This window comes from Primulina tabacum, chromosome 16 (assembly GCF_025594145.1).
Source record: "Primulina tabacum isolate GXHZ01 chromosome 16, ASM2559414v2, whole genome shotgun sequence".
NCBI lineage: Eukaryota > Viridiplantae > Streptophyta > Magnoliopsida > Lamiales > Gesneriaceae > Primulina > Primulina tabacum.
Window position 1 is genome coordinate 26,468,555 of NC_134565.1, and position 21,914 is coordinate 26,490,468.

The following is a 21,914-nucleotide window of genomic DNA, read 5'->3' on the forward strand; positions in this document are numbered from 1 at the left end:
CAGATAATTACTAATTAGATTTCAAACGATAGAATCTACTTATTAGCAAAAAGTCAATGAATACCATATCATTGACTTCCTTAAACCCTAACTTCAAATAGACAAAAATTTGTATGAGACGATCTCACGGGTCGTATTTTGTGAGACGGATCTCTTATTTGAGTCATCCATGAAAAATTATTATTTTTTATGCTAAGAGTATTAATTTTTATTGTGAATATCGATAGGGTTGACCCGTCTCACATATAAAGATTCGTGAGATCGTCTAAAAAGAGACTTACTCCTTCAAATAAGCACAACTTTCACCTATAATTTTTTTTTTATTTTCTTGAAAACACTTTTATTATTTCTTCTGAGAATCACATTTTCCATATAATAATGATCTTAAGAGAAAATGTGAACAACCATGGCAGAGGGAAGGACATTAGTAAACCATTTTTCGTTGTTATTTGCTTATGTAGTTTTGGTTGAATTATGATGTCTTAATTCTGTCATTTTAATTTACTTGAAGTGAGGGTCACTGGTTTTGAATGAGCTCGACTCCAATTGAACAAATATGAAATTTTATAGGTTAACAAAAGAGCTTTAATTAGTCTAAATGACCTTATTTTTTATTCATTGGTTTACTATATTCTAATCCATTTTTTTTATTTGTCTGTCGTATGATTGAGTTATGCTTTTTGGAAAGAATTATGATGTCTTTATAATTGAATTCTTTTTCAAGTCTATTTTGTCATTTCAATTCAGTAGGCTTGAACCCATGTTCAGTGGGCTTGAACCGGGGTTCGGTGGACTGGAACTGAACTTGTGTTCAACTGAACAATTTTTGAATTTTATAAGTTAACAAAATTTCATTCAACTCAATTCGACCTTTACTTAGTTTAATAATATTTATTTTTAATTCTTGATCACTATACTATATTTAAAATTTACATGTTCATCTGAAAATACTATTGTTTAGAAATGAATGATTTAGTTGCAAACTTACAATAACGAGACATTACAACACTCTGTGTGAGACGATAACACTGTGTCTAAATGCGGTTAAGTTGGATGAGATGGTTTGGAGGACGCAATTCGATAATTTAATAAAATCTGCGAAAGACTTTCTTCATTTATACTTATGATGATGATTTTTATATCTTAAACTACTTATTAAACATAAATAGTAATTTATCAAACACAACTATATATGACGATTATGTTTTTAATTTTACCAAAATTTTGATGAATTTGAAGGAGTGTCATCCTTTGTAAAGAGTCGTGAATTATTCCAAATTGAGTTGACTCAATATAGGTGTACTGCGACAATACTATTGCCGTTGCACAAGAAAAATAACTACAATCCGATCAACAATCCAAACATATATTGAGTATATTGTTAGAGCAGATGTCATGCAAGAAAATTGTTGGCTTATACTTTACTTGCTCTTATGTTACAAACAATCTGTATTTTAATAAATTTTTAAATTTTATTCATTATGTCATTTACTTTATCTGTATATTCATGCAAAATTGTATCGATAAAGATATTGAATATATTATATACAATAAATATGTGGTCGTACATCAATAAATATGTTGTTACATCAATAAATATGTTGTCGTACATATGATGGCGATCATGAAACACATATCGTAGTTATTGTATATTCTAAACTCGTTCTTAGTAGATTAAGTCACCTAAAAGAAGGATAAAAGTTGCTCGAGCTCAAGACTAGCATCTAGTATGTTGTGTACCACGTTTAATTAGTAAAAACATAGAGATGTTCAATTATACAGATGAATGATCATATGACTAGTTCATTGAAACTCTCTCTCGAATTTTTCAAGTGTTTATTTATCATTTATCGAGTGGAAAAATCAACGGTTATGGTTGTATACCATTAGGCCTTAAGACCTGAGACTCTACGTGCTAGTGCTATATTTTGACTTGTTTACTAGCTCCGTTAGGGTCATTAGATGACGAGATTGAATGTAGTGGAAGACATATATATGATCAAGTGCATTGTATTCGGGGATTCACCGCTCACCTATGAGCGTGGATATGTTGTGCGATCTGATAAATTAGTAGTGTAAGAAATCTCTAGCCAGAGTATGAAGAGTGTCTTAAGGTAAAGTTGTTACCTATATGCATGTGTGATGCCACTATGTTCATTTAAAGATACCACATATTGTTATCGAATTCATATGCAGCCTTCGATATACAATGTTTGTAGATTCGATAGGGATATATGAGAGGAAGAAACTATACCGTACGCTAAATATAATCTGCTTGTTCTTGTGGACACTATCAATGATACATAGGGAATAATTGGTCGATTCTTCTAGGCGATCTTTCCTTGATTCGATGTGTTTAATCAGAAATGATTTCTAACGTTTTTATTATCAATGTGTTGATGCATTTAATGGGGATAATTAGGGTAAGCCCATCTAAGAGACATGTTTTGTCTCAAATCACTCGAGTTATGAACTCATGGCCAGCTATATTTCTAATACATTGAGGGTCACATAAGTATTAGTTTTATGTATTCCCATTGAGATATTCAAACAATTGGATTGTAAAATGGTTTATAATTGCATTCCATGTTTGGGAGTTTTGAGAGTTTGCATGATTGCTAGTGAGGAGAGTGCAACTGCCTGAATTTTGTGAAATTATTTCAAAATTAGCAGCTACTTTGTTTTGAGTCAGTGGATAGTTCACTTTGATCAAGTTGACTTTGGCCTATTTGACTTTGATCAGTTGACTTTCACTTAGTGGTTTTCAAAAAATTTGACTTTGTATCTTTATAACGAGTTGTTTACTCTCGTCACATCGATGATATCTGATTTCGATCAACATTATGATGAAATCACAATCATGAGATTTTTGATTGATAGAATTGAAGTATCCTAATCAAACATTAACTAGTTTGATTGATAAGCTTAGAGTATCCTAATCAAACACTAACTAGTAGGAGTCATAGTTAGATAAATCAAATAGTAAGAATCCTAGAAGGATTTGAAGACCAATATATATTTGTTAATCAGTCTAGAGTTTAGACTTCAAAAAAAACTTGTTTGACATCAAATAAATATCTCTCATCTCCCTATCAAGTATTCGGCCGAACACCTCCCACATTTCAAGAAAATTTTAGTCGTTCCCTAAGAAGACCATCGTGTCTCCACCATGTCACCGTCATCTTCTTCTTTGATCTCAACGCAAAATCTCTTATCTCTTTCTAGTGAAAACATGAAGATGAATTCTGAAATCAATCATATGCTTGGATTCTCAATTAATCAAATTCTTCTAATTCCATGATCGTCGCCTCATTGTAATGTTTAGGAGAGAGTTCATTCTGTTTTGACCCTCGCATTGATGGTACCATAATATCTGATGACAGTACTGTATTGTAGCCAAAGGTGATGGCAAATGGACTTACCTCAGTTGCAACCCTTTTAGATGTTCTATATGCCCACAACGTTTCTAACAATAGCCTTGGCCAATCACTGAGTTTCTCTCCATCATCATCTTTAGAATCTTTATTAAAACTTTGTTTGATGATTCGGCCTGCCCATTGGATTGTGGGTAATGAGGGGCTGAGTTTATCAACTTGATTCCATAATATTCTATGAACTCCCTAATATCAAAACCTAAGAACATAGTTCCCTAATCGGTGGTTAGTGACTCTGAAATTCCAAATCTATGAGTGATGTTTTCTTTCACAAAGTCAATGATATCACCTTGTTCTGCTTTCTTCAAAGGCATTGTTTCTACCCATTTGATGAAAAAATTTGTGGCAACAAGGATAAACGAATGACCTTTAGATGATGTTGAGTAAATTTTTCCTATTAAATCCATGGCCCAACCCTTGAATAGTCATGGTTTGACAACGCCGTGAAGCTCATGCTCCGGAATTCTTTGGATGTTTCCAGGCCTCTGACGTGGTTGACATCCCTTCGCATATTTGATTCAATCTTTCACAATGGATGCCAATAGTAGCCATACCTTCTTATCAACCATCACATCTTCTCTCAAGATTGGTGCGCTCCGCAAACTCCCTCGTGAACTTGCTTCATGATTTCCATTGTTTCTAGAAAATCTATGCATTTAAGGAGCAAACCATTTACCCCTTTCCTATACAATCTCCTTCAACTAAGACATAGTTAAGAGCTCTCATTTTTAGACTATGGAGAATATCTCTCCTAGGAGATTCCAGTACCTGTTTTATGTTATTTCTCACAAGCTAAGATTACATCTAAGTTGAGTGTGTCTACCTAAATACCTCTTTGCTGAATTGAGGGGTGATCCCTATTCTGAATCAGCACCAGCCTGTGCATAAGTTCAGAAGATTTCCTAAACAAAATATTTTAATTATTAGCAAATGGGCTTATTGGGCCTATTATACTAGACTAATGGGTCCAAACTTGCACACATACTAGTTAACAATTAAATAACCTCAAAACCCTACCCTAAACCAACCACAACCCATGCCCCAACCCTCTTAGCACAAGGAATCTTATTCCTCCAGCCAAGCACACACCTACACAGATTTTTGAAGGAGAAATTCATGCAATTTTGAGAGAAAAGCAACAAGGATCCTTCTCCGTCATCGTTCTTCGCATCGTCAAGTTATTTTTGTGCGTATTAAACGTAAAGGCACGCCATAAATCTCTTTTTTCTCATCTATCACGCCATATTACATGTTTTAATTATGTTTTCATGAAAATCATGTGGGTTTTGTATTTATTTTCGTATTTTTGCCAACCTATGCTTACAACATGTGTTTTTGAAACCCAAAACTCTTCCTAATGATGCACAAAGGGGCTGTCATAGTAAAGACCTTGAAGGGATGTTTTTCCACATGTTTGAGGACCCTTGGGAGCGTGTTTAAAGGCCGAAAAATATAGGACACCATTATGAACTAAAATTGTATGTTTTAGAGTCCTTGGGTTTGGCTAAGGTGCGTTGCCTTCCCGGATGCATGCAGCTACTAGCAACTATCAAGGACACGTCTCGTTGTCTCAAATACGGAATCAACATCCTTGATGGGCTGCACGACGGCTGGAGCAAGGGAGGATGGGAGCTGCGCCTAGGAGGGTTACGCAAGGAGTCCAAGGGTACGGTTGAGGGGCTAACCGTGGTTGGGCTGGTAGGTTCGGTCCAGCAGCATGTCATGGGTTGGTCCTAGGTCCTAGGATGGTTGGGTAGAGGCTGGACATGGTGGTTAAGGGCTGAAGTCGAAATTAGCCTAAGTTCGAATCATATTAGGACTAGGACTCTTGGTGCAGAAAAATTCAGTAGCTTCTTAGGTGTGTTCAAGGGACTTAAATGGGCTTGATTTGGGTATAATATGGTTTAATTAGGTGTTGTTAGGCTTTGGTTCAAGTTTGGTTAAATTTCGAGTCCATACGAGTCAAAACCGGGACGTACGTTTAAGTTTAAAAATGAATCGAGGAATCTATCGAAAAGCTAAGTTAAGCCTAAGGGATATTTATGGGAGTGTTTTAAGGTTATATGTTAAGTTTGTAATGATTTGGGATGTCGTTTCGAGGTCTAAGGATAAATACGAAAAGTTATGCTTCTGGGGTAAAACAGTCATTTAAACCTGAAAAATGTTAAACGTCATGGCAGTGCCGTGAATGCTCTAATATATGATAAAATGATTATTTTAAATGTTTATGGAATTTTATGATGAAACATTAACGCTAAAAGATATGTTGCATGCTTGATTTAAAAGAAAAATGATTATTATATGCATTGATTTTATAAAGTGATGAAAATATGAAATGTTGAAGGAAATGAAGTAATTGTGACTAATACGATGATACGTAAGGCCAATGCTCAGTTGACGGGTGAGAGTATCGCTGATGTCCCTACCGCCCAGTACTGTGGTTACATGTAGATGGATCCATCGACCTTTAATACGAATACGAAAGTCACAATTAACGATCTGCATTCAACGAAAGAAATACATATATGTATATGATGAATATGAATATGTTTATGAGGATATGAAAAAATGTTTATGTTTATGCATGATTATGAAAATGTTATTTTACGTAAAGTTATTTTCACTGTAGTAGGTGATTGTATACGTATTATTTGTTATCAAGATTATGGTTTGTTGAGTCTTTAGACTCACTAGGTGTGATCGATGCAGGTGAGTATGATGTTGATTGTAGTAGAGGTCTTGATGATTGATCTTGCTAGACTGAAGGTACACATAACCCGAGGATCAGTGCTAGATTTTCCGCATTATGATTATGACTTATGATTTTAAGTTCATGTTAAAGATTTTGACAATTTTATTATGCTTTTGAGTGGTTTTTGAGAGGTTGCTATTGTTAGTATATTTTTGAAATAATGATAGTTTATGTTTGGCAAAACGTGTGATGATTTTATGTTTTGAATTCCTTCATTTGGATTTTGAAATATAGTTGGTTGTTTTATTTTTAAAATAGTGCAATGTATTTTAAAGTATATATATGTATCTATTTTATTTCGGCCGAATCGTGTAGGATAGAAAGAAAAAAAATTCTAGTATTTTTAAAGCAAAACGAGTAATGAACGTTTCAGTTGGTATCAGAGCAATGTTCCTGTAAAGGGTTGTGCCACCGTCTGTGCCAAGAAGCTCAGTCGTCAAGCCTCAAATTTGTAAGTTTATATGCTTTATATGATTTTTATGATGTTACCTGCATGAGCACATGAATTATATGTTTACGTCACATGTTTAATAGCTTTTTGAGAATATATGTGTTACATGCTTAAAATTGCTAAAATGGATTAGTAAATGCTGCATGATTAGAAAAATTAGATTTAAATGCATGTTGGTTACGTTAGAATTTGGAAAATGTTCAGATATAATGCCTCCTAGACGCGCACCTATTGCCGATGGGCAGGCCGAGAATGTTGAGGATCGTCATGTTAATGCACCCCGCCTCCTAATGGGGATGCTGCTATGCGTGTACTGGAGGGCATGGCTCCTTTCTTTGAGCGACAGTTTCAGCAGGCTCCTAGGCCACAACACGACATTTATGATCAGTTCCAGAGGCTAGGTCCGAAGGAATTTTTTGGCACCACCGACCCATTTGCTGCTGAGGCTTGGATTCGAGTACTTGAGGTGCACTTTCGCTATTTGGATATGGGATATGCTGATCGCGTGAGGTGTGCTACGTATATGTTTAGGGATGATTCTTATTTATGGTGGGAAGGAGCTGAGCATGGTATTAATCTCGCTACACTTACTTGGGAGCAATTCAAGAATATATTTTATGAGAAGTACTTCACTGCTGAAGTCCGAGGACGATTGAAGAGGGAATTTATGACTCCCCATCAGGGAGACACTACTGTGGCTGACGTCCGAGGACGATTGAAAAGGGAATTTAGGACGTAACAAAACCCATTTACTGAAATTCAAGGCGTAGTTCGAAAGTTGCCTGAGCTTGGACGTACGAATCTTGGTCAGATGGTGACCGAAATTTGGCAGCACTTCGCCTAGATTTATGACTTCTATGCAGCAGCACTTCGACGTATCTTCTGAACACTCGGACTGCACGAAGCTTCCTTCCTTGCCTTGGCCGATTATTAGAGGTTTTGTGGAGGGTGAGGGCCGAATTTTTGAGGCACTTTTTGGGGTGTTTTTCATTCAGCCATCATGCCATATTTATAGCTGAATTTTGGACCACTTGGACTCCCCATGGCCGAACACTTGATGGCCAAGAAATTCTATCAATGTGGTCAACAATCCATCCAAGCACCAATAGTCATCTAGGTTTTCTAAAGGTCATTTCTTACATAGTTAATTTGTCCAAACACTTAGCTTATCTTTTAGCTCCCTTTTTGGTCCTTTTAGGACAATCATGGTTGAGATTCATTGAGCTGAAAGTTTGAGTCCTTGGGCTGGGTGTGTTTACTTCTCCAATGACGATTCTTTGATTGATGCGATTTCGTATAGTATAGCTTCCTGTTGAGCTAATCCCCGAGCTTCGGAGCTACTTTCTCGAGTCAAGTTAGCTGAAAATTTAAGTTCATATTTGAGTTTTATAGTTAGAATGAAAGTTTTGAGCTTAGTTTAAGCTTAGATTCGAGTTTTTTTATTTCTTACATGATTTATTTTGGAAATTCCGAGTTCTCACATCCCACCCTCCTTATTGAAAGTTTCGTCATCGAAACTTGGATCAGCTCGATCTTTTGAATAGAGGAGGATATTGTGTGCGCATCTTCTCTTACAGTGCCCAGGTTGCTTCCCGTTCAGTATGATTTGACCACTGTACTTTGACATATGGGATTGTCCGGTGTCTAAACACTTGATCTTTTGTCCACTATTTGAATAGGGACCTCTTCATATTTAAGTTCTTCATTTAGATGTCCTTCAATCAATAGCGGTGCAACTTTGAGAACATGACTCGGGTCTGTGACATATTTTCTCAGTTGTGAGATGTGGAAAACATTATGAATTCTGGACATATCTGGTGGCAAAACCAATCGGTAAGCTAGAGTTCCCACTTTCTCTAGTATCTCTAATGGTCCTACATATCTTGGATTTAGCTTTCCGGACTTGCTGAATCGAACTACTCCCTTCATAGGAGAGACTTTGACATATGCCTTTTCACCGATCTCTAATTCCAACGGTCTTCTCTTTAAATATGCCCAACTCTTTTGTCTATCTTGAGCTGCCTTGAGTCTTGCTCTGATTATGGCAATTTTGTCAATAGTTACTTGAACAATCTCAGGTCCAGTGATAGCCTTTTATCCGACTTCATCCCAGTACAGAGGTGATCTACACTTCTTCCCATACAGTGCTTCATACGGAGCCATTTCAATACTGCTTTGGTAACTGTTATTATACGCAAATCCTATCAAAGGTAATTGCTCGCTCTAATTCCCATGAAAGTCCAGAGCACATGCCCGCAACATGTCCTCTAGGGTTTGAATTGTTCTCTCAGTTTGGCCATCAGTTTGTGGATGATAGACCGTGCTAAGCGTCACTTTGATTCCCATGGCATTTTGACAAATTTTCCAAAATCGTGATACGAATCTTGGGTCTCTGTCAGACAATATACTTGCCGGGACCTCGTGTAATCTCACTATGTTATCCATGTACAAGGTGGCCAATTTGTCCAAGTTGTAATTAATCCGCACCGGTAAGAAATGTGCAGACTTGGTTAATCTGTCAATGATTACTCATATTCCATCGTGACCTTGTCTTGACTTTGGTAGCCCCACTACGAAATCCATGGAGATTTGTTCCCATTTCCACTTGGGTATCTCTAGTGGTTGCAGCAGTCCTCTAGGTCGTTGATGTTCTGCCTTGACTTGTTAACAGTTTAAGCATTTTGCAACAAAGACAACTACATCTTTCTTCATTCCGTTCCACTAGTAATTATTTTTCAGATCTCGGTACATCTTGGTGCTTCCCAGATGTACTGAAAATTTTGATTAATGTGCCTCTGCCATTACTTCTTCCCGAATCCCATCGATGTCTGGCACACACAACCGTCTTTTCATCCATAGAATACCACTGTCATCCATCTGAAATTTTGGGGCATTTCCTTCTTGAATTTATTCTTTAATTCTGAGGATAGAGGAATCTTGGCTTTGCTTCAATTTAATTTCTTCTTGAAGGCATGGTTGCACTGATAAAGAATATAACCTCACTTTTCCAAGGTTCCTTCTGCTCAAAGCATCTGCCGCTTTATTAGCCTTACCCGGATGATAATTGATTGATAAATCATTATCTTTCAGAAGTTCCATCCACCTTCTTTGCCTCATGTTTAATTCTTTTTGGGTGAATATGTACTTGAGGCTATGGTGATCAGTGAATACTTCACATTTTACTCCATAAAGGTAGTGCCTCCATATTTTGAGCGCAAATACGACTACAGCTAACTCAAGGTCATGAGTTGGATAATTTTTCTCATATGGTATTAGTTGCCGTGAGGCATAGGCAATTACTTGACCTTCTTGCATAAGCACACACCCTAATCATTCCTTTGAAGCGTTACTATATATTGTGAAGTTCTTGCCGTCCTCGGGAAGAAGTACTGGTGTAGATGCGAGCTTGGTTTTAAGGGTTTCGAAACTTTTCTCGCATGCTTCATTCCAAATAAATTTTGAATTCTTCTGAGTAAGTTTGGTAAGAGGAATGGCAATCGAAGAAAATCCTTCCATAAATTTTCATAGTAGCCAGCTAAACCCAGAAAAATTCTTACCTCGGTTACTGTTTTTGGTTGAGGCCAGTCCTTGATTGCCTCTACTTTCTTAGGATCCACAGACACTCCTAATTCAGAGATTATATGGCCTAAGAACGCCACACTTTTTAGCCAAAATTCACACTTCTTGAATTTGGCATAGAGTTCCTTTTCTCGCAGTGTTTGCAAAGTGAGTTGCAGATGTTCTCTATGTTCTTCCTCACTTGGTGAGTATACCAGAATATCATCTATGAAAACAACCACAAACTTATCAAGGTATGGTTTGAATACACGGTTCATAAGGTCCATGAATGCTGCAGGAGAATTTGTTAGAACAAAAGACATTACCGTGAATTCGTAGTGACCATATCTAGTCCTAAAAGCGGTTTTGGGGATATCCTCTGCTTTGACTTTCAGCTGATGATAACCTAACCTTAAATCAAGCTTTGAGAAAATCTTGGCTCCTTTTAACTTATCGAAAAGATCATCTACTCTTGGGAGCGGGTATTTATTCTTTAAGGGGATCTTGTTTAACTCTATATAGTCGATGCATAGCCTCGTGCTTCCATCCGTTTTCTTTACAAATAGGACCAGGGCTCCCCACGGGGATGCACTGGGTCGAATTTGCTTCTTGTCCAGTAATTCCTGAAGTTGCTCCTTTAACTCCTTTAATTCCGCTGGAGCCATTCTGTATGGTGCCTTTGAAATTGGTGCAGCACCAGGGACCAAATTGATTTCAAATTCCACTTCTCTATTGGGTATCGCACCCGGTAATTATTCAGGAAAAACATCTGGGAATTCTTGAACAACTGGAATATCTTCCAACTTTGGGGCATCTTCTTCTTTGGCTTCATTGATCATTGCCAGATAAATTTATTCGCCTCCTTTTATGGCCTTCCAGGCTTGTGAGGTAGATAACAGAGATTTTCGTTCTTTGGATTTTTCGTGATATATGACTTCCTCTTTAGTCGGAGTCTGAAGTCTAATATTTTTCTTTTGACGGTCTACTATGTTATGGTTTTTAGCTAACCAATCCATTCCAAGAATGATGCCAAATTCAATCATATTGAGTTGAATCAATTCTGCCTCAAAAATCTGTTTACTGATACAAATTTGACAGTTTCGATACACCTTGTGGGTTTCAATTTTTTTACTTGCAGGTGTTGCTACTCTTAAAAGTTCACTAAGAATTTCATGCTCAAGTTTTATCTTCTTAGCAAGTCTTCTAGACACAAATGAGTGCGTAGCACCGCAATCAAACAAAGTGTATGCAGGTATTTCATTGAGTAAAACAGTACCTGCCATCACTTCGTTGGTGTTATCAGCTTTTTCCTGGGTTATTGCATACCCCCGAGCATTAGTCTTGTTTTCATTTTTTTGCTGGTTCCTGCCCATTTTTCTTTGTTGTCTGGACAATCTTTAATCCGATGACCCACCTTACCACATCTGAAAAAAGTGCCCGTTTTCTTATAACATTCTTCGATGTGATTCCGTCGATAAGTATCGCACCACTTTCCTTCTTTATGGCCAGTATTGCTAAAGGTTCCTCTTGAGGGGCCGTTTGAATAGTTTGGCTTTTGAATTTGGGACCACTCTAAGCAGACTGACTAGTCAAAGGTCTCTTGTTTTTGTTTTCTTCTTCGCGGCATTTGATATCAGTTTCTGCGCTCATTGCCGCGCCCATCAAATCTGCAAAATTGCTTGGCCTGAATACCGCCAAAGCTGATTGAATCCGGCTGCTCATCCCTTTCTTGAACCGGTGCATTTTCAGAGTTTCATCGGACATGATAGTTAAAACATAGGTTCCCAGATCATTGAACCTTGAGGTGTATTCCATCACCGTCATGTCTGATGTTTGTTTAAAGTTTTCGAATTCACTTAGCTTCTGCAGACGAAACTCTGCTGGATAATACTGCTTTAAAAATTCTCTCCGGAAGGTTTGCCATGTGATCTGCTCTACCTCAGCCAAAGATGGTGACACTGTTTTCCACCATTTTTGTGCTCGGTCTTCCAGAAACGGGACCTCTACTCTAAGTCCTTCAGGTATTTCCAATAAGTGCAGCTGAGATTCAACATTCTTAAGCCATTTATGACTGACTTCTGGGTCTGGATTTCCATCAAAAGTGGGGACTCGATTCTTTCTAAGGGATTCATAATGATACTTGATTCCTCGTGGTTGTGGTTCTGGTGGCGACTGGATTGCATTGGCAATGGGATTCACCATTCCTTGCAAAGTGGCGGCTACTATGCTAGCTATTGTCATCATGTCCTCTCGGCTGAGGTTCACCCTCGGTGGTGGCTGTGGATTTTTGTTCTCGTTTTGACTAATTCCGCGAGGATTACGGTTGTTCCTTGGTGGTCTTCCTGCCATTTCCTATAAGCATAAAGGTTTTCTAAGTTGTTTGTATAACTTTGATAACGTAAAGGACAAACAAAATATATCTTTCATTAATAATTCAAAAATCACAAAGTTGTTACATAAGGAATAGTTAATTCAACTCTTACACATTAGCATCTTATTTTAGTAGTCTATCCTATTCATCTAAGACTTCTCCATTGCCCATGTCTCCAATAGCTTCTTCTTCTTCAAGATTCTCCTCGGGGTCTATTTCCATCTCACCCTCAAGATTTTCTAAATTGATCATATCGTTCTTTAACTGATCAATGTGTTGTTCCAATAGAGCGTTTTGATTCGTCAGAGTTTCCACTTCCGCTTGCAGCTCTTGAATCGTGGACTGGTTTATGTTCTCATTGATTTCCTGTTCCTCGATTTGTTCTTCAAGACGGCATTGTGTTTTGAGAAGGCTATCATCCTGGATTTGGAGCATAAGAATCCTAACATGCGCTTTGTTCAACTCTCTTTTTGTGATATCTTGTTGACGTTCAGATCTAGGTGGTAAGCAACATAGCGTCTAACGTCATCCCGCAGTCTTTTCTCTTCTTCTCTAGCCTCACAAAGATCTTCCATCAAGCATATGTTATTTCCATCTAATTGATAGTTATTCCTATCAAATTTGTCATTTTTATCTTTCAATATTTTAATTTTTTCTACCTTTTCCTGGAGCTATATTTGATGTTCGGTTATAACGCATTGAGGATCCATTTTTTTATCTATAAAGATAAAAAAAACATTTTTATTGATAAAATAATCATCAATATTTAAATATGCAATAATTTAAAGAAAAAAATTTTATTTAGAATTAAGTTGTTACACTTAATACTTTTCCAATCATAATCTTAATACAATCATAATACTAATCTAGTCTAGTCTATCATATCTCCGTCGTCTCTATCGATGTCATTGCCGACCACCTCCATCGGTGCTCTCTCTTCTTCCTCCATGTTTTCTATCACCAGATGCAAGTAGTTATTCTGATCCTGAAGTCTGTCCATGGTGCTGTGGAGCTTGGAAATGTACCGTTCTTGCTTGGTGTTGAACTCCTCCTGACGCTAACGAGCCTGAGTAGCACGTCCTCTCTCTATCTCTACTCTCTCTAGCAAGTCCCTGTTTAGTGAAGCTAGACGTGCGATGTGAGCTGAATCAGTAGGTATCTGAAGGAGTTGGCTCTCAGCCAAGTCCAGATGGTGAGCGAGTCGATGTACGTCTGTCTCAAGAATGTACTTAATCTCACGAACCTCTTGTTTCTCTAGCTTCTCCCTAGCCAGTTGCACCTTCAAAGTTGCAATCTCCCTAGTTTGATTGTCTATCGTGAGCTGGTGCATACGAAGGGCATCCTGAGCACGAGTATGTGGAGCAGCAATTTCCTGACATAATTCGAGGTAGAATATCAGAACAGTAACAAAGGATAGAAAGGCACAAAAATAGAAACAAAATTGTCGTGGAAATTTCGATAGTAAGAGTTTACGGAACGATTGAAGGGATAGATTTTGTTCGAAAATTTAGGGAACAGATGAAAGTTGGACTCACATTGAGATGCACTAGGCTTTTACCAAAATTTGACTTTGTCAAATTTTGTCTGTCAAAATCCCAGCGGGATTATAAATCTAGCGGCTCTGATACCACTTAAATGTCACGCCTCGAGGCCGAAGCGTCGATGACATCCGGCATTGTTTAAAAATTACTTAAAAACAATAAGCCTCGTATCGAAAAGCCAAATAAACCAGTCTTTTTCATAAATCAAATATTGTCTTTACATTGACAACAGAATCAAAATTACATCAAAGTTGCGGAAGCGAAATAAATAAAAAGGAAATACAACTTTTAATCCTGGATTTCTCGATGCGTTCACCAACCCCAGAATGCTCCTTGCTCTTCATCATTCACTTGTTCCTCAGTCTTATCTGAGAAGAGATGTAAGGGGTGAGCGTTTTGGAAAACACTCAGCAAGTGGGGGCCGATCGATTTCGACAAATAAATACATATAGAGATAATTTTAACTCATCCTTTTTAACAACCTTCAAAACTTATTATTTCGACTTATCATAACCGAATCAAGTTATATCAAGACTATCAGACGTTTCAGAGTAAATCAGAATCAGATCAGAAGCAAATCAGAACAAACAACACACTGTTACTCTTCTCGTTTCTATAATCAAATTGTCCCCAATATGTTAGTCCTCTAAGGGGTGAGGCCAGAACACGGTTTTATACCCACCGATGGGGGCCAGACAGAACACGGTTTTATACCCACCGATGGGGGCCAGACAGAACACGGTTTTATACCCACTGATGGGGGCCAGACAAAACATGGTTTTATACCCACCTACCAGAACACGGTTTTATACCCACCGATGGGGGCCAAATAGAACACGGTTTTATACCCACCCGATGGGGGCTAGACAGAACACGGTTTTATACCCACCGATGGGGGCCAGAACAGAATCACAATTACGGTTCCATATCTAACTCGAATTGTAACAGTGTAACGTGGACTCAGATTTATCGGACAGAACTTTTCATAGTTTTGACAGAAATCAGCATAATCAAAGAATATCGAATTCAAGAATAAACTTAACAGTCATCGATCGAAATTTTAAATTACGACATACTGAATTTTCGAAAATGTGGACACACATTCAAGAATGTCATGTTATTTTACGCAAATTTTAAAATTACAAGAAGATACGTAACAAAACTCACTTACTGAAATTCAAGGCATAGTTTGAAAGTTGCCTGAGCTTGGACGTACGAATCTTGGTCAGATGGTGACCAAATTTTGGCAGCACTTTGCCTAGATTTATGACTTCAATCCAGCAGCACTTCGACGTATCCTCTGAACACTCGGACTGCACGAAGCTTCCTTCCTTGCCTTGGCCGATTTTTAGAGGATTTGTGGAGGGTGAGAGCTGAATTTTTGAGGCACTTTTTGGGGTGTTTTTCATTCAGCCATCATGCCATATTTATAGCTGAATTTTGGACCTCTTGGAATCCCCATGGCCGAAAACTTGATGGCCAAGAAATGCTATCAATGTGGTCAACAATCCATCCAAGCACCAAGAGTCATCTAGGTTTTCTAAAGGTCATTTCTTACATAGTTAATTTGTTCAAACCCTTATCTTATCTTTTAGCTCCCTTTTTGGTCCTTTTAGGACAATCATGGTTTAGCTTCATTGGGCTGAAAGTTTGAGTCCTTGAGCTGGGGGTTTACTTCTCCAATGACGATTCTTTGATTGATGCGATTTCGTATAGCATAGCTTCCTGTTGAGCTAATCCCCGAGCTTCAGAGCTACTTCCTCGAGTCAAGTTAGCTGAAAATTTAAGTTCATATACGAGTTTTATAATTAGAATGAAAGTTTTGAGCTTAGTTTAAGCTTAGATTCGAGTTTTTTTTATTTCTTACATGATTTGTTTCGGAAATTCTGGGTTCTCGCAGATCTTTTAGGTGCTTCATATGCAAGGAGAACCTAGTTATTTAACGTCTTTATATTGCTTTTATTGCATGAAATGTTAAATTGGTTATGAGATTTGAATTTGGGATCAAGGATAACCTAGTGGAAATTAGGTTGCATGGTCTACCTTAGTTGGAATTAAGGAATGATGTTAGAAACTATAGAAATTGAGCATGATTTTTTAGCCTTAATTTATATAAAGGATGTAATGATTCCAAATAAAAGTTTTATAGCCAAAAAAATTGAGAAAATCAGAACCAAGGGCATGATTAGGAGTTTCCAAAATATGGAAGGAATAAATTACAATTAACCAAAACTTAAGGGGCTAAATTGTAATTTCTGAAAATTTAAGGAACAAACACAAATTTCCCAAAAATTCAGGGACCAAAAATGCAATTTTCGAAATTTAGGGGACCAAAATCAAAATTTCCTAAATTTTAAGGGTCAATTTGCAAATTTCGAAAAATCTCTAGGGACTAAAATGAAAATTTCGAAGAATTGAAGGGTCAAAATGCAATTAATCAGAATTGAAAGGGGGAAATTATGAATATTCTAGGAACAGTAGGATCCAATCACTCATCTTCACAAATTTTGGGAAAATTAATGATACAAATTCCTTAAGCTTCAACACGAATAAGTCTTAAAGCGTTTTTGCCGCAGGGAAGATATTCATTCTAGGTGTAGCTACCTATGCACTGTTAGATTCGAAAGCTACACACTCTTTCATATCCGAAACTTTCGTTAAGCAACTGGATATTACACCTGAGAATATTAGATTGGGTTTCAAAGTTTCTATTCCTTCCGGTGACCAAATGATCACGTCTAGTATTATGAAGAATTTGGAGCTTCGTTTATTTAAAGATGTGGTTCGGGCAGATCTTATCGTACTCCCTATGCCTGAATTTGACATCATACTTGGTATGGATTGGTTATCAGTGAATGGAGCTTTGATAAATTTTCGTCAGAGATCAGTGGCTATTCGACCGCCTAGTGGGAAATCTTTTGTCTTTGAGGCGGCAAGGAACAAGAAAATGCCGCACATTATCTCTTTTATGTGGGCGAGGAAACTTACGAGACGAGGATGCCAAGCTTTTCTAGCATGTGTCACTACATCACATGCTCCTATCAGTTAGAAGCTAGAAGATGTTGATATCGTCAGAGACTTTCCTACTATCTTTCCTGAGGATGTTTCTGGCATTCAACCCGACCGTGAGGTGGAATTTTTTATTGAGTTGATGCCGGTCACTATACCTATTTCTAAAGCACCTTATCGTCTAGCACCCGCTGAAATGAAATAATTAATTAAAAGATAAAATCCAAGAATTGCTATACAAGGGTTTTATTTGCCCTAGTTACTCTCTGTGGGGCACACCGGTATTATTTGTGAAGAAGAAAGATGGTATTATGCGACTCTGTATTGACTATCGAGAGCTGAATAAAGTCACTATCAATAATAAGTATCCTCTACCAAGAATTGAAGACTTATTTGATTAGTTGCAAGGAGCATCGATATTCTCGAAGATTGATTTTCGTTCTGGATACGATCAGTTGAAAGTGAAAGAGCCCGATGTTCATAAGACAGCACTTAGGACTAGATATGGGCACTATGAGTTTATGGTCATGCCATTTGTGTTGACCAATGCGCCAGCAATCTTCATGGATCTCATGAATCGCGTATTTCAGCTGTATCTGGATATTATAGTCTTCATTGATGATATTTTGATCTATTCAAAGAGTAAAGAGGAGCATGGTCGGCATTTGAGGACAGCACTGCAAGTACTGCAAGATAGGAAGTTGTCTGCAAAGTTCAGCAAGTGCGAGTTTTGGATTGATAGAGTGGCATTCTTAGGCCACATTATTTCTAGTGATGGAGTGGAGGTTGATCCAAGTAAAGTTGAGGCAGTGAAATAATGGCTAGTACCGAAAAGTGTAACCGAGATTCATAGTTTCTTGGGACTAGCTGGCTACTATCGAAAGTTTATTCAAGGATTCTCATCGATTGTGGTACCCATGACCGCCTTGACAAACAAAAATGCAAAGTTTGTATGGGAATCCGAGTGCCAAGACAGTCTTGACAAGTTGAAGCAAGCTTTGATTTCAGCACCAGTGTTATCTATGTCATCGGGGCAAGGAGAGTATGTTCTTTATACCGACGCTTCTAAACTTGGTTTGGGTGCAGTTCTGATGCAAAATGACCGAGTTATAGCCTATTTTTCGAGACAGTTGAAGGTTCACGAGAAGAACTACCCCACTAATGATCTTGAGTTTGCAGCGGTAGTATTTGCATTGAATATTTGGATACATTACTTGTATAGGGAGAAGTGCAAGATTTTCACCGACTATAAAAGTTTGAAATACTTCTTCACCCAAAAAGAGTTGAATATGAGACAACGAAGATGGCTAGAATTAGTGAAAGACTACGACTGTGACATTAGTTACCATCCGGAAAAAGCTAATTTAGTGGCAGACGCATTGAGTCGAAAAGCAGCAATTATTACTCAACTATCACTTCAAAGACCGCTACAGTCCGAGATACAGTGGTTTGAGCTTACAGTATATGCTAGGGACGAGGCCCCTAATCTTTCCACCTTGTCAGTACAGTCGTCTTTGAGAGAGAAAATCCGTGAGGGACAGTCTTCTGATGAGCAATTGAAAAAGTGGAGATTGAGAGATGAAGCCAAGGGCCGTAAGTTGTATTCTGAGGTGGATGGTATAGTTCGATATCGAGATAATTTATGGGTTCCTAGTGACGAATCTCTGAGGGAGCTCATTATGAAGGAAGCTCATGACACGTCATATTCCATTCATCCTGGAAGCATGAAGATGTACAAAGATCTGCAGTTGTTACATTGGTGGTCGGGCATGAAGAGAGATATCCTGCGATGTGTATTCAAATGTTTGACATGTCAACAAGTAAAATCAAAGCATCAGAGGCCAGCGGGAAAGCTTAAGCGGAAATGGGAAAATATCACTATGGATTTTGTTGTGGGATTGCTGAGGACTATCAATGGGTTTAATGTTATATGGATGATAGTGGATTGTCTTACGAAATCAACGCATTTTCTACCTATAAAGATGACATTCACCATGACACAGTATGCTGAGTTGTATATTCGAGAGATAGTTCGTCTGCATGGGATTTCCGTAACTATTCTCTGACAGAGACCCGAGAGTTACGTCATCTTTCTGGAAGAGTCTTCATGCAGCGATGAGGACCAAGTTGTTATTCAGTACAACATTACATCCTCAAATCGATGGTCAGTCTAAGAGAGTTATTCAAATTTTGAAGAATCTACTTCGAGCTTGTGTTATTGATTTTCAAGGAAGTTGGGAACCAAAATTACCTCTAGTGGAGTTCACCTACAATAATAACTATCAATCATCTATAGGGATGGCTCCTTATGAGGCACTTTATGGAAGGAAATGTTGATCACCGATTCATTGGGACAAGGTTGGTGAAAGAGGAGATTTTGGTCCGGACTTGATCAAGCAAACAGCGGAGTTAGTAGTCAAAATTTGAGATAGAATGAAGACTGCACAAAGCCGACAAAAGAGTTATGCCGAAAAGCGATGAAGAGACCTAGAGTTTGCAGTAGGCGGCCACATATTTGTGAAAATAGCACCTATGAAGGGTGTTATGCGATTTGGCAAGAAAGACAAACTTATTCCAAGATTCATAGGTCCGTTTGAGATTTTGGAGAGGATTGAAATACTAGCTTATAAAGTGGCACTGCCATCGATGCTATCTGGAGTACACAATGTGTTTCATATCTCGATGATGAGTAAGTACATGTCGAACCCTTCACATGTACTAAATCATGAACCTCTGCAATTGACTCAAAATATGACTCATGAAAAAAGACCTATACAAATCTTGGGTAGACAAAAAAGAAGACTCCGAACAAAATCATTCCAATGGTCAATGTCAAGTGGCTAAATCACTCAGAAGAAGAAGCTACTTGGGAAACCGAGAGGGACTTGAGGAGTCGTTATCCGGAGCTATTCGGTAAGTTCTAATTTCGAGGAAGAAATTTTAATTTAAGGGAGGGAGGAATTGTAAGGTCCAAAATTAAGACGACGTAATCCAACTGCATGCAAATCTTAGAAAAATAAAAAATAGCTAATTAAATTATTTTAATTGCATTAGTTGATTATGTTTGATATGTATATATGGTTTTAAAGTAGTTGTCTACTTGAATGCATAAAACTATATTTTTAAAGGTTATTCGAGTTGCGATCGAGGAACGGAGGCCGATGGCTGAAAAATGAAAAATATTTTTATTAAATAATTGATTTTAATTATTTAAAATAAGGTTGATGCTTCTTGTTATATTTGAAAATAAGGAGTTTTGAGGTGATTTTATACGCCGAGACATAATTTTTAGCGGTATTCGATTTTTGACTAAAATATGAATATTACGAGAACTCGGCTAATAATTTAACGAACTTTCCTAAACAAAATATTTTAATTATTAGCAAATCAACTTATTGGTCCTATTATACTAGACTAATGGGCCCAAGATTGCACACATACTAATTAGAAATTAAATAACCTCAAAACCCTACCCTAAACTATTCATAACCCACGCCCCAATCCCTCTTAGCACAAGGACTCTTCTTCCTCCATAACCGTAATTATCTATCCTGCAGTTTCTCATAAAAGAGTCAAGGGAATACAAGACCCTCGTAGAGAAATTCACGTTCTCTTCTCGAACACCTCAAGAATAATCATACAAAGTGAGAAGGATAAATATTATACTTCGACCAAGACAATAAGTGTAACATCCCGAAAATTTGAATGTCCACGTGAACCACACGCATGCAAGTTATTAAATTTCTTTGATATATTATTAAATAGTTTTAAAGCATTAAATGCATGTTATTTCATTAACTTGTGTTTAATTATTTTTATGTATTTTATGCATAATTCATGCATGATAGGATTTAATTAATGAAATTTGAAAAGTTCATGCATTAGGGTTCCTAGGTGCATTTCACGCTCGAACGAGGAACGGAGACCGGAGAATTATCTGGAAAATTATTTTAATTACATGATTTATTTTTATTAACTAATATAAGGTGTTTTTAAGTGTATTTTTCAAAAACGGGATTTTTCTGGGTATTTCTACCCGCATGATTTTATTTTTAACGGTGCGCAGATTTTATCGAATCCGGGGACTTTTTAATGGTTCGGCTAATATTTTCAAAATATTTCCAACACGAAATATTTTTCGAGAGTACGTTTGGATTTATTGGGCCCACTTTTAGACTTATTGGGCCTAATTATCTTTTTAAATCTTTAATTAAACAATTAGGGCCATTATCTACTAATTAATCATTTAAATATTCTTTAAACACTCATTAACCTAAACCTAATCCCACCCCAACAGCCGACACCCCCATTCAGATTTCCCCACTCTCGTTTTCAGCAAAATCCCACCTAGGAGGCCACGGCCAAGCTCCATACTTGAAGGAATAATATTCTCCGGCACTCTTTCTTCAATCCTTTCGCGTCTACGTCGTCAAGGCATGCATTTTTACCATTATTTCTGCATCATCCATGCCTTATATTATCATGTGTATGTATATGTATGAGGATTTTTCGATCTAGCATGTAGTAAAGAAAGGCTTCGGTTTTGTTCATCCTTGCATTGTATTTTTTTGTCCAACTCATGTTTGTTTGATTTTGCTGCGAGGGGGCCGTAGGATTGCTGTCATGAGGGGTTTGAATCACGTGAGTCAGTAAGGGAATATGGCTGGAGTCGGTTTGGTTGAGGGAGGAGCTCGGTCATGGGAGATAGATCTTAGCCGAGAGAAAATGGGTTAGGCTCGGCCGTTTTATGCCATGGTTTCGTGCAGCAAATTTTGTTTGTGTTTGGCTTAGTTTAGAA